This window comes from Elephantulus edwardii, unplaced genomic scaffold, assembly GCF_000299155.1.
Source record: "Elephantulus edwardii isolate Elephantulus edwardi_28Jun2011 unplaced genomic scaffold, EleEdw1.0 scaffold00003, whole genome shotgun sequence".
NCBI lineage: Eukaryota > Metazoa > Chordata > Mammalia > Macroscelidea > Macroscelididae > Elephantulus > Elephantulus edwardii.
In genome coordinates this window covers 5,526,053-5,538,658 of record NW_006399753.1, presented here as the reverse complement: position 1 = coordinate 5,538,658, position 12,606 = coordinate 5,526,053, and positions in this window count along the sequence as shown.

Sequence of the window (12,606 nt, the reverse complement as noted above, 5' to 3'; positions counted from 1 at the left end):
CTAGAAATTACAAAAGCCAATTCGTGTATTCCTGCTAACTCCCTTTCTCTCTACACATCATTTTAGTTCCTACTCACATGTTCTCTGGAAATGTAAAGAGACTAGCGTTGACTGCTTTTTAAATATTTTTTATTGGTTTTCATATAATGATTCCTTTATATTCTATTTTACTCATATGCATTGTTTCATAGAATCTTCCATTTACATCGTGTTTCATGAAATCATTCATATACATTCTATTTCATATTATTTGATGCTGCAGTACTAGGCAACAACCCAAGATCCTTACCAAAATTTGTCTTTAGGAACCTCAGGCTAACACGTCTGCTTTCTGAGTGTCTTTGCAGAATGGCTTTTGGGAAGTTCTTGCATCAATAAAGGAAATTCCGAGGTAAACACCCTCTTCTGTAGACCCCACTGCAGGCAACGCCCACCTGCAGCACTAGCCCTTGGTGAGCTTACGCACATATAGAAGGAATTATGATCTAATCCTACACAATCCTGTGGCCACAGACATGTTCCCGTCCATCCTTTGATGATTGTGCCAGTGCATCTCACGCCCCTCACTGGCTCTTCGTATCACCAAATAGGATATTCTGCGTCAGCCATCAGTCCCTCTAAACGGCACAGGTAAAGTAAGCAGGTCAACCAGTGTTTTGTTTTGCTCCATAGGGTTTTCACTGGCTTATATTTAGAAGAGGATCCGTAAGTCTTTCTTTCTAATTCCTATTGGACTGGAAGCTCCACCAAAGCTTGTCTACCATGGGCAACGCTGCTAGTATTCAAAATATCAGTGCTGTAAATTGTAGCCCCACAGCCACTTGGAAACTACATTACTATTAACTGGCAGGTGGCTGTTACCTTTCAACATTACCCCCTGATTTCCCTTTGTGGTGTTTATTGTAACATTTTACCAGCACAGCGTTATTTAAATTCTCCCCTCAAAAACTATGTTTAGCCCCATGGTTTGTTATGAATGCATCTTTGTGCAGCATTCCACAAACATTTGTTGTCAGATGTGATCAAGTCAATTCCTACTCACGGCAAACTTATATACAAAAGGTAAAATACTGCCTGGCCCTGCACCATCCAAACACATGTTGTTCTAGTCGAGTTCATTTTTGCAGCCACTGTATCTACCTGTTTTGGTGAGAATCTCCCTATTTTTACTCGAATTTCTCATTAATCAAGAATGAGGTCCTTTCTCAGGGCCTAGCCCCTTCCGATAACATGTCTGATGTGTCAGATAAAGTCTGCCATTATCACTTTCAAAGAGCATTCAGGACCTCAAATATACTATTGGATTAATAAACACGTTGAGTTGGGCTGATTTGAGGTTTGTGGCAATTTCCACCCGGATTGCAGAAGGCTGTAACTAAATGCGAGGAAAAGGATGCCTCCACTTTGGAGGAGCAAGAGGGATGTTAGTCAGCCCCCTTTGGGGATGTAGAAAGGAGAGCTTGCTTGTGTCTATTACACTTCAAGTCACCCCCGGGGAAACCACGCTTCTGGTCCTCGATGTCAAAGAGAAGCATGTCATGCTGGGTAAAACACATGATCAGCTAAAAAGAGGTAAACACTCAGGAAGATGAACTGACAGTGACTGAGACAATGGTTTGGATACAGCAAGAGTGTGATGATGGCACACGCAGGGCTGACTCGAGGCCACGCGCCAAGAACAACAGACAACTCGGTACATTTTGCAACCTCTAACCATCTTTCTGTATTTATCAATGTTAAGAATAATTTGACTTTGCTTGTGAGGGACCATAATTCGCTTCAAGAAACAAAGTGAAACAAAAGTTTCTCTCTTTTACAGTTTGAATCCACCCGTGGCTCCTGAGAGAAAGATGGGCAATCTCCTCCCTTAAATTTACAGCCTCAGAAAATCAGTGGAGGGTCAGCCCCTCCACTGAGTCCGTCCTTCCTCAAAAGCTGTTAGTCTGAAAGGGTTTTTTGGTTGTTGTTGTTTTCTGGTTGTGTTTTTTTGTTTCTTTTGTTTGTTCATTTGTTTGTTTTTAATTCTTCAGTAGATAAGTGGAATATATGACGCTCCATCACATTCATATGAATTTATGGCAAAACCCCGTTAAGTTGTAGGTATGCTGTTGTTGCCTCATAATAACTCCACGCACAATGAAATAAAACCCTCCCCAGTAACATCCTTACGATCTCTACTTGAGCCCATTGGCCTTGTCACTGCACCGGTCTATCTCTGGAGTCTTTGTCTCTTTTGTCCTCTACCACCCACTGTATTTTTCCCTAGTAGAGGGACTGGTTCTGCTAGATGGCATATCCAAAGTATCTGCCACCAAGGTCCACCGTCCTTGCTTCGAGGGAGAATTGTGATTCTTCTTAGGAAAGGTCCTTGACTTGATGGCACTTAGCAACAACTCTTTCCAAGACAAAATGACTTGTTCTTTTTGGCAGCCTATGCTGTGCATTAAATATGAATGATGACAAGTATATAACAGATACTGTTGTGTACCATCAAGTTAGTCAAAGGTGGGTGACTTTTAATTCACGGCCCTCGGGCCTGTCTTTCATTGTTTTTGTTCAGACATTCCTCTAGGTTGTATAGCCCTGGTGTGTCCACTTGCCATACAGCGGTCACTTGTGGTTGCCTGCCAACTATATTGGTTACCCAATGCGTACTGAGAGTGGGGTGGAGCTCCCTGATTAAAACAAGCTTGCAAGGAGGAGTGGCATCCACTTCCATAATAGCTTGCCTCTGGAAACCCTATGAACCTGGAGAGAGGATGAGAGACACCCAAGTGTTGAGGACTCTCCTTCATAGGGTCGCTATGAGTCGCCTGCAACTCGATGACACTTAACAACAACAACAACCATCAGGTTGGGAACAGACTCATATCTTAGTCCCCTCCAGCAGGGTTTCAGGTACTTTAATTGCCCAGGAGAAGATTGTTCCTCTTTCTCCCACAGAACAGCTGGTGGTTGGCAGCACAGCTGCTTACCACAGGCCCCCAGAGTGCTTGCTCTTCACAGATAATGTGGTGTTGCATACCATCGAATCAGGACCCAACCATAGCTGACCCTCAGGCAGATTTTCAGAGGCAGTTAATTGCATGGGGGTGGGGTGAGGGGAGATTGTCCATCTTTCCTCAAGTGGAGCAGCTGGTGGCCTCTAACTGCACACCTCTGGAATTGCAGCTTCTTTGCCAGGAGGCTTCCAGAGCCCGATGTCTTTAAACGCAACCTGAGGGTATAATAGCGCTGTCTCAGTTTTCTAGTTTTATCCTGTTGGTAATATTGTGAAGGCTCAAAGACACGATTAAGTGTATCGCCAGAAGTTCAAATCCACTCAGTGGCTCTTTAGGAGACAGAGCTGGTGATCTGCTCCTAAGAAGATTACAACAAAGAAAACCCCAGTGGAGCACTGCAACTGTGTCACGTGTGAGGGGGTTGAGGTGGAAATCAACCCCACAGTGCCTGCCAACTATATTGCTGTTATTACTGTCCAAAGCCGCTGATGACAAGTACGCCCTCAAGGCTCCTTTAAAAGGCTCCAGGTATTGGAGGAGAAGCATGTATTTGCTGAGCAAATGTCTGGTTAGCTTGTCTGTGCTGATTACAAACATCCCACATGCCGTCCTTGGTTCACCCTGCGACCGTGGCAGAAACTGAAATGTGGGCTCCCTCAGGGGTGGCGAGCCATACGACTGGATAGATGGCTTTCTGAAAAGCTGACGATCCTTCATGTCTGGAGCTATTAAACCCGAAAGCTCATTACAGCAATAATGACTCTCGTGATATTTCCATCTACCTTCAGCGAGGCACCCACTGGGGGGTTCTCAATGGGGCAGAGCGCATTGGTCATGGGTGGGCATGGGACCAGACTGGCCCATTGGTTTTCACTGTTCTCACCTTCAGGGGATAATGCAAGTTCAAGGATGACTTGGTCCATAGTGGCCTAATTCAGATTCAACCATTGTTGTTCCTTCTATTTCTCCCTTCTGGGAAGTTTGCTTGCTGGGTCCTTAACACCTCTGTTCTAGATAGCATTATGTACTGGTGATCTGCATGTTACTGTTGTCTTTGAAACTCTATAATTTACAACACCACAAGCCAATTTTCTTGATGGTTTCGCTCAAATTATAATTCTAAAATTAAACCTGGAAGAGATATCAAACTGATATTTGTAAACTATTTTTCAGAGGATGTTTCCAAGTTTCAGAAAACATTAGTGACTTATTCACAAATATAAATAGAGCAAGAGGTCTTGAAAAGCACATTTCTGTCTCTGCTGATGGCTGTGATGACTCATGATGAAAGAAAAGGTGGAGGTTAAGGGGTTTACATTTCAGGAATCGAGCCAAGACTCCTTCCTTCCTTGTTATACTTCCCTTCTTTCACCAGGAGGCTGACAGTGTCGTCCATTACATGTGACATTGCTACTGAAAGTCTGGCAGATGGACGATCCCCCAACAAGGTGACCAGCCTTAGGAACCCAAGGAAGTTCTGGTGGTCCAATGGTGAGGACTTTGCTGCCAGCGCAAAGGCACGCAGCTCAAACCCACCAACTACTCTGTAGAAGAGAGATGCACAGTCTTCTCCTGAGAGATTTACTGCTTCTGAAAACATGATGGAGAATCAACTATCATTTCAACTCTGTGGTACCTAGCAACAGCAAGAATTCAGTGGAGGGTCACTTTGCGTTTCAATCCAATCGCAGATCCTGGGTTCTTTGTTTTCAGTCAGCAGATCTACATTACAGGAAGAATTGACGCTTTTGGCAGCAGAGGGAAGGAAGGCACTGTTAGCGAGTAGTTACCCAGGGACGTGGAGAGCATCCATAGGGGCTGAGTATGAGGCAACCCTCGACTAGCAGCCGATGTTACCTTCTACGATTCGTGGGTATCTGAAGTCACAATAAAACACAATATCCGTACGACCTAGGTTTCCTGGGACAATTCCAATTTCTCATGTTCTATGACAGTGTTTAGTAATGAATGCTATAGTATTTTCTGAGTTTTGGGTTAGGCAAGGTCTTTCACAAGCCAGAGCTTGGGAAAGAAAATCATGGCCTTTTTAGGCTCAGGCTTCAGGGAGGGAGACGCAAAACTCAAGCTGACTGCCTTGGGGTGAGCTCTCACTCACAGCAACCTTCCATCGGGTGTTCAAGGTGTAATAGCTAGTGGCAGAAGCTGTGTGGCCAACCCAGAGGCACACGGTTCAAATCCACCACAGATCCATCAGAGAAAGACGGACAGTCTCCCGTGAAATTTGCCACCTGTGAAAACCCACTGGAGAGTCAGCTATGGTTCATTTCCTACTCAAGCGTGGACAACAGTGACAAGAATCCTAACAGAAGGACATCATTTTCCCTCAGAGCTGCCGATGGATTCAGACTGAGAGAGACCAATTCTTTGGTTAGCAAAGAAACTCTCTAAGAACTGGGTTGTTGTGTGCTGTCCAGCTGAAGCCATCACCGACCCTCCAGTGAGTCTTTAGAGACAGCAAATCACGTGGAAGGAGACTACCCATCCTTCTCCCATGGAGCAGCCAGTGGGTTTGAACCTGTGTCTTTGAGGTTGCAGCACAGCTTCTTACCACTAGGCCACCAGAGCTCCCTCCTGAAGAACTGGTTGGAGGTGGTGTGTGTCAGCGAGTCAGAACAGACGTAGCTGACCCTCAAGCAGGTTTTTAGAACCAGTAAGTCACACAGGGGGTGACAGCCCCACCTTCCCCTGCACCCTGAGGAGCAGGGCACCAGATGATCCCTGTGGAGCAAGAACAAACTCAGCGCGCCGCATTGCGTTGATCCCACTCAAAGACGACCCTTCCTTGGGTCTCCGAGGCCATTGGCTACAGAGAGTGTTTCTCTTCCTCTTGCACAATTGCTGGTGGATTTGAACTACTACGTACATGTGACCTTTCAGTTGGCAGTGGAAAGCCCACAGAGCTCTGTGGAGGGAGCAAGGAGACATCCTAAGTGCTCAAAGCAAGTTGGAGTCATTCCCTGCTTCCATTCTGATGGTAGGTTTTGTGTATTGTAGTTCAGTGTAGACTGTAGTTCAGGAAGAATACTGATGGTTCAGTGGTTACGCACTCAGTTACTGACCAAGAGGTCAAAGAAGATGTGGCAGCCTGAAACCGCCAACTGAAACCTACCTGCGGGTTCACACATGTTCTAGAGTGGGACCTGTGCGGATTGAAAGGGGGAGAGGGGCAGGGGCAACGAGAGATGGGGGCCAAAGTTTTCTGATCAAGCCCAAGTTTATTCGAAGAATTCTGCAATAAATAGGCAGCTGAGGGGGCCGGGCTGCCAGGGAACCCAGCCCTAGGCTATCAGTTTACAATAGAGAGGGAGGGGCATGCCCCAAGGTGTTGATTTACAGTTAAAGAGGTAGGTGTAACCAGAGATGGACAGGGTGGCGGCTGCATGTCAGAAGAGTTATCTGTAGCAGAGTTAAGATCTACTCAGGATGGCTTCCTACAGCAGCCTGTTTCTGTAATGATGGAGCCTTGGACAGGCTGTGGGCAGTTCTCTGTACCCCTGGGTCTCTCTGAGTCAGAGCTGCTGGGCTGGGGGAGGGGCTGGAGCATGCCTTGTGTTTATTTGAGGCCTGTGCAACTCTGTGGTTCCTGGTTTCCTGGAACAGTGAGTGTGGTGGTGCATTTATTCCTCCTGCTGATGTAGACCTTTACCTGTTAGACTTCAAGCCAAAAGGCCAACTGACAACTACTCTATGGGTGAAAAATAGGCAGGCAAGGAGTTGTTTTCAATAAAACGTGAATATAGGAAATAGATAATATGTATATTATCTATCTACCCCATGATGGCTTAGTGCATAGTGTGTGTATATATATATATATCAACTAAGTAAACGCTCAGACACTCAAACCCACCTCCTACCCATGGGAGAATGATGAGCAAGCTCCTTCCCTAAAAACTCACCACTTCAGAAGTTTGATGAAGGGTGAGGCGGAAACAATGATTTGGGCCGCAAGACAAGTAAATAATGAGAAGCATTTAGTCATTCCTCCAATCTGTGGTTGGCTATTTCAGAACAAAGTTCAGCTTCACTTCAAGTAAAAAAAAACCCAAAAAACCAAACCAAACAAACCTCAACAATCTGACTAAACTCATCCTTTGCTACTTTGCCCCATTTGTATTCACCACATTTCCTCCACAGAATTATTGACACAGAACCAGTAAATGCATCCCCTTGAGGAAAAATGCACTGTAAATAACCTCTTTAAGGAGAAAAGCGTATTGAATTTTCACATCAGACAACATGAGTGCTGGTTAAATACAGAATGATGCCCATGTCCCCTCTGGCATTCAAAGGCCAGAGCCGAGCTTTCCATGTCCAAAGGTAATACAGGGAAAAGGTTGTTTTCATCTTGTTAGGACATTTCTCCATCTGTTAGTGGAAATTAATAAAGCACCAGACCAAGGGGCACGTCTTCATTTCTGAAATCACAATTCAGTTGTGCTCATGGGGAGTCAGTGATGGAGAAGCTGCAGTTAATTAGTTTTCAATCTACACTCATTACTGTACAATCTGATTTTTTAATTTTTTTATCATTAAAGAAAACATACATTTCATATTTTTGGCTAAACTTAAATTTGGAAAATATTAAAACCTAGGCTGTCTGTCTTAGTTATCTAGTGCTACTGTAACAGCGATACCATGCTATGGTTGTATCTACCACAGAGTCAGAACCGACCCTTAGCTGACACTCTGGGGGTTAGTTTATTGCCTGGGAGGAGATTGCTCACTCTCCTCCCGCGAAATAGCTGGTAGTCTCGAACTGTGTGCCTTTGGGATTGCAGCACAGGGTTTTAATAGCTTCCTTCAGCATCTGTGGGCCAGGCGTGCCTGGGACATTCCCATGCTTTCTGACATTCACCAGTGTCAAGAGACTATTCCATGGAGAGACTTGAGTCCAATATAGCATCCAGTTCTTGTGAGTCTTCATTGGTCCCACCTGTCGGCCCATTATTCTCCTGTTTCATCTCTACCTATGGTTATTCAGAATATTTCAGTCCCAGTTTCCATGTGTTTCAGACCTGACCCTTCAATTAATTTTGTTTAAAAGGACCCTTTGAATATGCCAATTTAGAGAATATCTCAGAGTATTAAACTGGATTTGATAGGCAGTAAGGGTTAGGAGTACCTCTTCTCAAGTCATAGTGACATGGCATATTTCTGGCTGCTTGGCTATTTTCCAAAAGATAATTGCCCAACATTTCCATCCTTTTAGTTATATGAAGTTGCCTCAAAAAATATATGTATGTAATGATAATACATTGATATTATGTAATGTATCCCTACAATTTGACAAACGGAATAGTTATAGGAGTTAAGGGTTCAAGGCCCCTTAGTTCCTTAGTCCCATGACAGTCCTAATCAAATGTAGAGATGCTCCTGATGTGTAGCCTGTAATAACTTTCACCCCTTACTGCCTATCAAATCCAGTTTAATACTGAGTTATTCTATAAATTGGCATAGTCAAAGGGTCCTTTTAAACAACATTAATTGAAGGGTCAGGTCTGAAACACATGAAAACTGGGACTGAAATATTCTGAACAAGCAGAGAGCTAACACAGCATCTCTATTACTGAAAAAAGTTAGATATTGGAGAAAAGAGCAGATCTCGAGACTGGAGATGAGCTCATTCACTTCCACTTAATGCCTCCTAAATTCACCTGCCTGAGAGGATTACCCAGAGGAACACTGAAATCTGCAGCCATGCTCACTCAGGTATGTGAAATACCTCATAGGAACGAGGGTGGTTCTTAGATGCCCGAGGAAGAGTGGACCCACATCACTACCTGACTGCTGTTGAGCGCACTGAGTCAGAGTCAACTCACAGCTGACCCTCCAGTGAGTTTTCAGAGGCAGTAATTGCACTGGAGGGCATTGCCAGATCTTCTTGTGCAGAGAAACTGGTGGATTTGAACAACACGCCTTTGGGATTGCAGTGCAGCTTCTCATCATGAGGCCACATGCACTATTACTCGCAGTTGCAGGTTCAAATAGATCATAGGTATATGTGGTTATTCATTTCAGTGTAGGTTAAAGGTCTACTACATGAACATAGAAATGCCATATGACCCAGCTATTCTACTACTTGTAATATACCCTGAGAATATGAGAACTGAGGCACAAACTGAGATTTGTACACCAGTGTTCATAGCAGCATTACTCACCATCGCAAGAACATGGAAACAGCCCAAATGTTCAACCACAAATGAATGGATTGAGAAATTATGGCACATTCATACAATGGAATACTATGCAGCACACAGGAGCAATAACTTTGTAAATTATTACCTAACTTGGAAGGGACTGGAGAGCATTATTCTGAGTGAACTAACTCAGTCACAGAAGGATAAATATTGTATAAGACTGTTATCGTAGAATGAGTATAAGGATCCAGGAAGCAGAGGGATGTGGATGTGCAGGGGGAAGAAGGGATTAATCATTGGGTTGTACAATTTGATGGGTGAGGGCAGTGGGGGAAATTGAAAGAATTTGTTCAAATTTGTATTAGAATTTTGCATCTAAACTATATTAGGAAAACACTTTCACTGATGACTTCTTTCACTGAGAAAGAAGGCTCCGCATAGAAAATCCAAGCGATGAGACACACAATTATCAACACCAGGAAGAAAAGTGTACATGATTATCTGATCCATTAGCAATTTATAAAAAATTTCATTTCTAAAATCCAGCATCGTTAGAAAAACAGAATATGCATTTAAAACAGTAAGTACACAACACAATTAAGTGGTCTCTATTTAGAGTGACTGTAACAATAGGCTGAAGTATATCAGATGAAGAAAAGAAGGCAGGGTGCAGACCTGTTATTCATAATTGCTGTGAGTCACAGGCCACCTGATGGCATTTAACAACAACATTCAGAAAATTCAAGACCACTAGTGAGAAAAATGTAAAAGCATGCCAATAAGTGTAGATACAGTACATTTTATAGGAGAAGCAAACAATCTAATAAATATATAAATTTCTTTGTAAACGTATTCATCATTTCAATTCCATTCCCACCAAAACTCCAATGCTTTTGTTTGGAAATTGATAAATTAACTTTAAAATCTCTATAGGAAAACCAAAGGGTTACTAACGGTAAACTACATTTTCGGGAAGAGCATCATGAATATTCATAGTCTTCAGATATGAATAATGAACATCATAAAAGCTGAGATTAAGACGGTAGACTCTTTGTGCAGTAGGAGACAGACAACGAGATTAGCAGAAAGAACTCCGCTATCAATCCAGACACTTGATTCATGGCAAAGGTATCACTTTGCAAACAATCTGTAAGAAATGTTGCTTTCTCGAGCTATTGCAGGGAAAATCTGTTAGCCGTATGAGGCAAAAGAAAATTGAAAATTGGCCTCTAGCTCTCTGCAGACCAAATTATTTTTCCAAGTATATTTTAAATCTAAAGGTTAAAGTCAAAAGAATAAGGTCACCAAGAACGCTCCATTGCAATGCGGGCTCCAACTTCAGACAGTTAACAGCCTCCCCTTGCTGTCGTCTCTAGAAGTGTAGTTAGGTGTTGGTTGAAAGAGGTCTCCTTTTCTAGGGGCTTCTTGAAAGAGAAGTCAGGGCCTGAATGTTCAGACTCCCCTTTCTAGTTGTGTGATGCTGTATATGATACTCTTTTCCCTTTTAGCCTATTTCTGCAACTGTGACATAGAAATGGGAACTGTTGTTATATAATACAGTAACAGTTCACTGTTTCTAATTGGCATCTTTGGAAAACAATAATGTTTTTGTTATCACTTGGTGCCATCAAGTTGACTAATAACTCACAGAACCCTGCAAACAAATCTGGACTTTGTCCCTCCTCGTGATCTCTGCCAAGCTTCAGCCTGTTGTTACAGTTACTGTGTCAATTCATCTTTTAAAAAGGCAGACTCTCTTTGACTGACCTTCCAGCTTTCTCTGCATGATGTCTTTTTCCAAGGACTAGTTTTGAAAAATACTCACAAATACTGTGTATGTTTTTAGTGCTATGGAGACCGAGGTTCTCCATGTTTCTATATATTAACTTCAGTATGGAGAGGAAAACAGCACCATGTTAACCATGACTATGGGGCCTGAGTGTGTTAGTCGACTAATAATTTGACTACTGATTGAAAAGTCAATGGTTTAGATGTACCAGACACTCTGAGAGAGAAAGATGAGGCAGTGCACGCCCTTAAAGGTTTAGAGCCTCTGAAATCTGATCGAAGGTTGCCACAAGTCACAACTGACTCACTCCCAGCTGGTTTGGATTATTTTTTACTAACCCTGACGGATAAGTTCTAAACACCTGCACAAACCGCAGTTTTGTTAGTCTCTCTCACCAACCACCATGTTGTTGTTATGTGTCATTGAATAGCCTGCGACTCAGAGTGACCCTATGTACAATAGCCCTAAGCCCTGCTCTATCCCTTGCCAATCTTACTGTCTCTGACACACCTATCCCCATTACCCCAGTGACTGAATCAATCAACCTCATTGAGGGACTTCCTCTCACGCTATTCCTTCACCCTCCCAAGCATGATGTCCCTCTCCAAGGACTAATCCAGCTTTGCAATATATCCAAAGTATGTCAGATGAAGCTTCAGAATCCTTGCCTCCAAGGACCAGCCTGGTTTCACCCTCTCCAGGATGAACTTGTTTGTTCTTCTAGCAGTCTATGGTATATTCAATACTCTTCTCTAGCACCATAGCTCAAAGACATCAACTCTCCTTCTATCATCCCTAGTCATTGTCCAGCTCTCTGAAGCATGACAAGTAATTGCGAAGACTATGGCCTGTATCAGGTGCACCTTAGTCTCTAGACTGACATCCTTGCTCTTCAGTATTTTGGAGAGGTCTCTGACAGCAGACTTTCTCAATTCGTCTTTTTATTTCCTGATTGCTGTTATCAAGAGTACTAATTGTAGAGCCAAGCAAACTGAGGCTGTCAACAATCTCAATCTCTTCACTTCCTTCATCTTTTTTCAACTAGGTCAAACCCTCTTCCTCCTTCTTCCTTCTTGGAAGGTCACAATTTCCTGGAACATTCTATATTTTTTTCCACACATTTAGTCAAGTAATGGTGAAGAAACCATTGCTTGTTGCCTTACATTTTCCTATAGTCTTTTTTGGTATTACATAGGGCTGCCATTGAGAAAGGACTCTGGTGGCCTAGTGACAAGATGTGCTGTAATCCCAAGGGCATGTGGTTCAAGGCCACCAGCTGACCCAAGGGCGAAGGATGGGCAGTCTCCTCTCGTGTGATTAACTGCCTCTGAAAACCCACCAGAGGTCAGCTCTGGGTCAGTTTAGACTCTACAGTACGCAACAACAACCGTTGAGAATGCAATTTCAGCAGCACATGCCAAATGGATTAAATGATCTTCCTTCTCTTTGGGACCAGTAGTCTCATACCCTGTCATCAACCGGTCAACTGATTGATTGACTCATTCATTTAGCAATTGTCATTGTTTATCTAAGACATTCTAGACATGATTAAAGGCTCTGTGCCACTGAAGACAACTGCAAAGTTAGTGTCGTAACTTTTAGCTTAATAAATGGCTGGGAATGAGGGGGAACATATATTCTAGTGCATTATAAATAA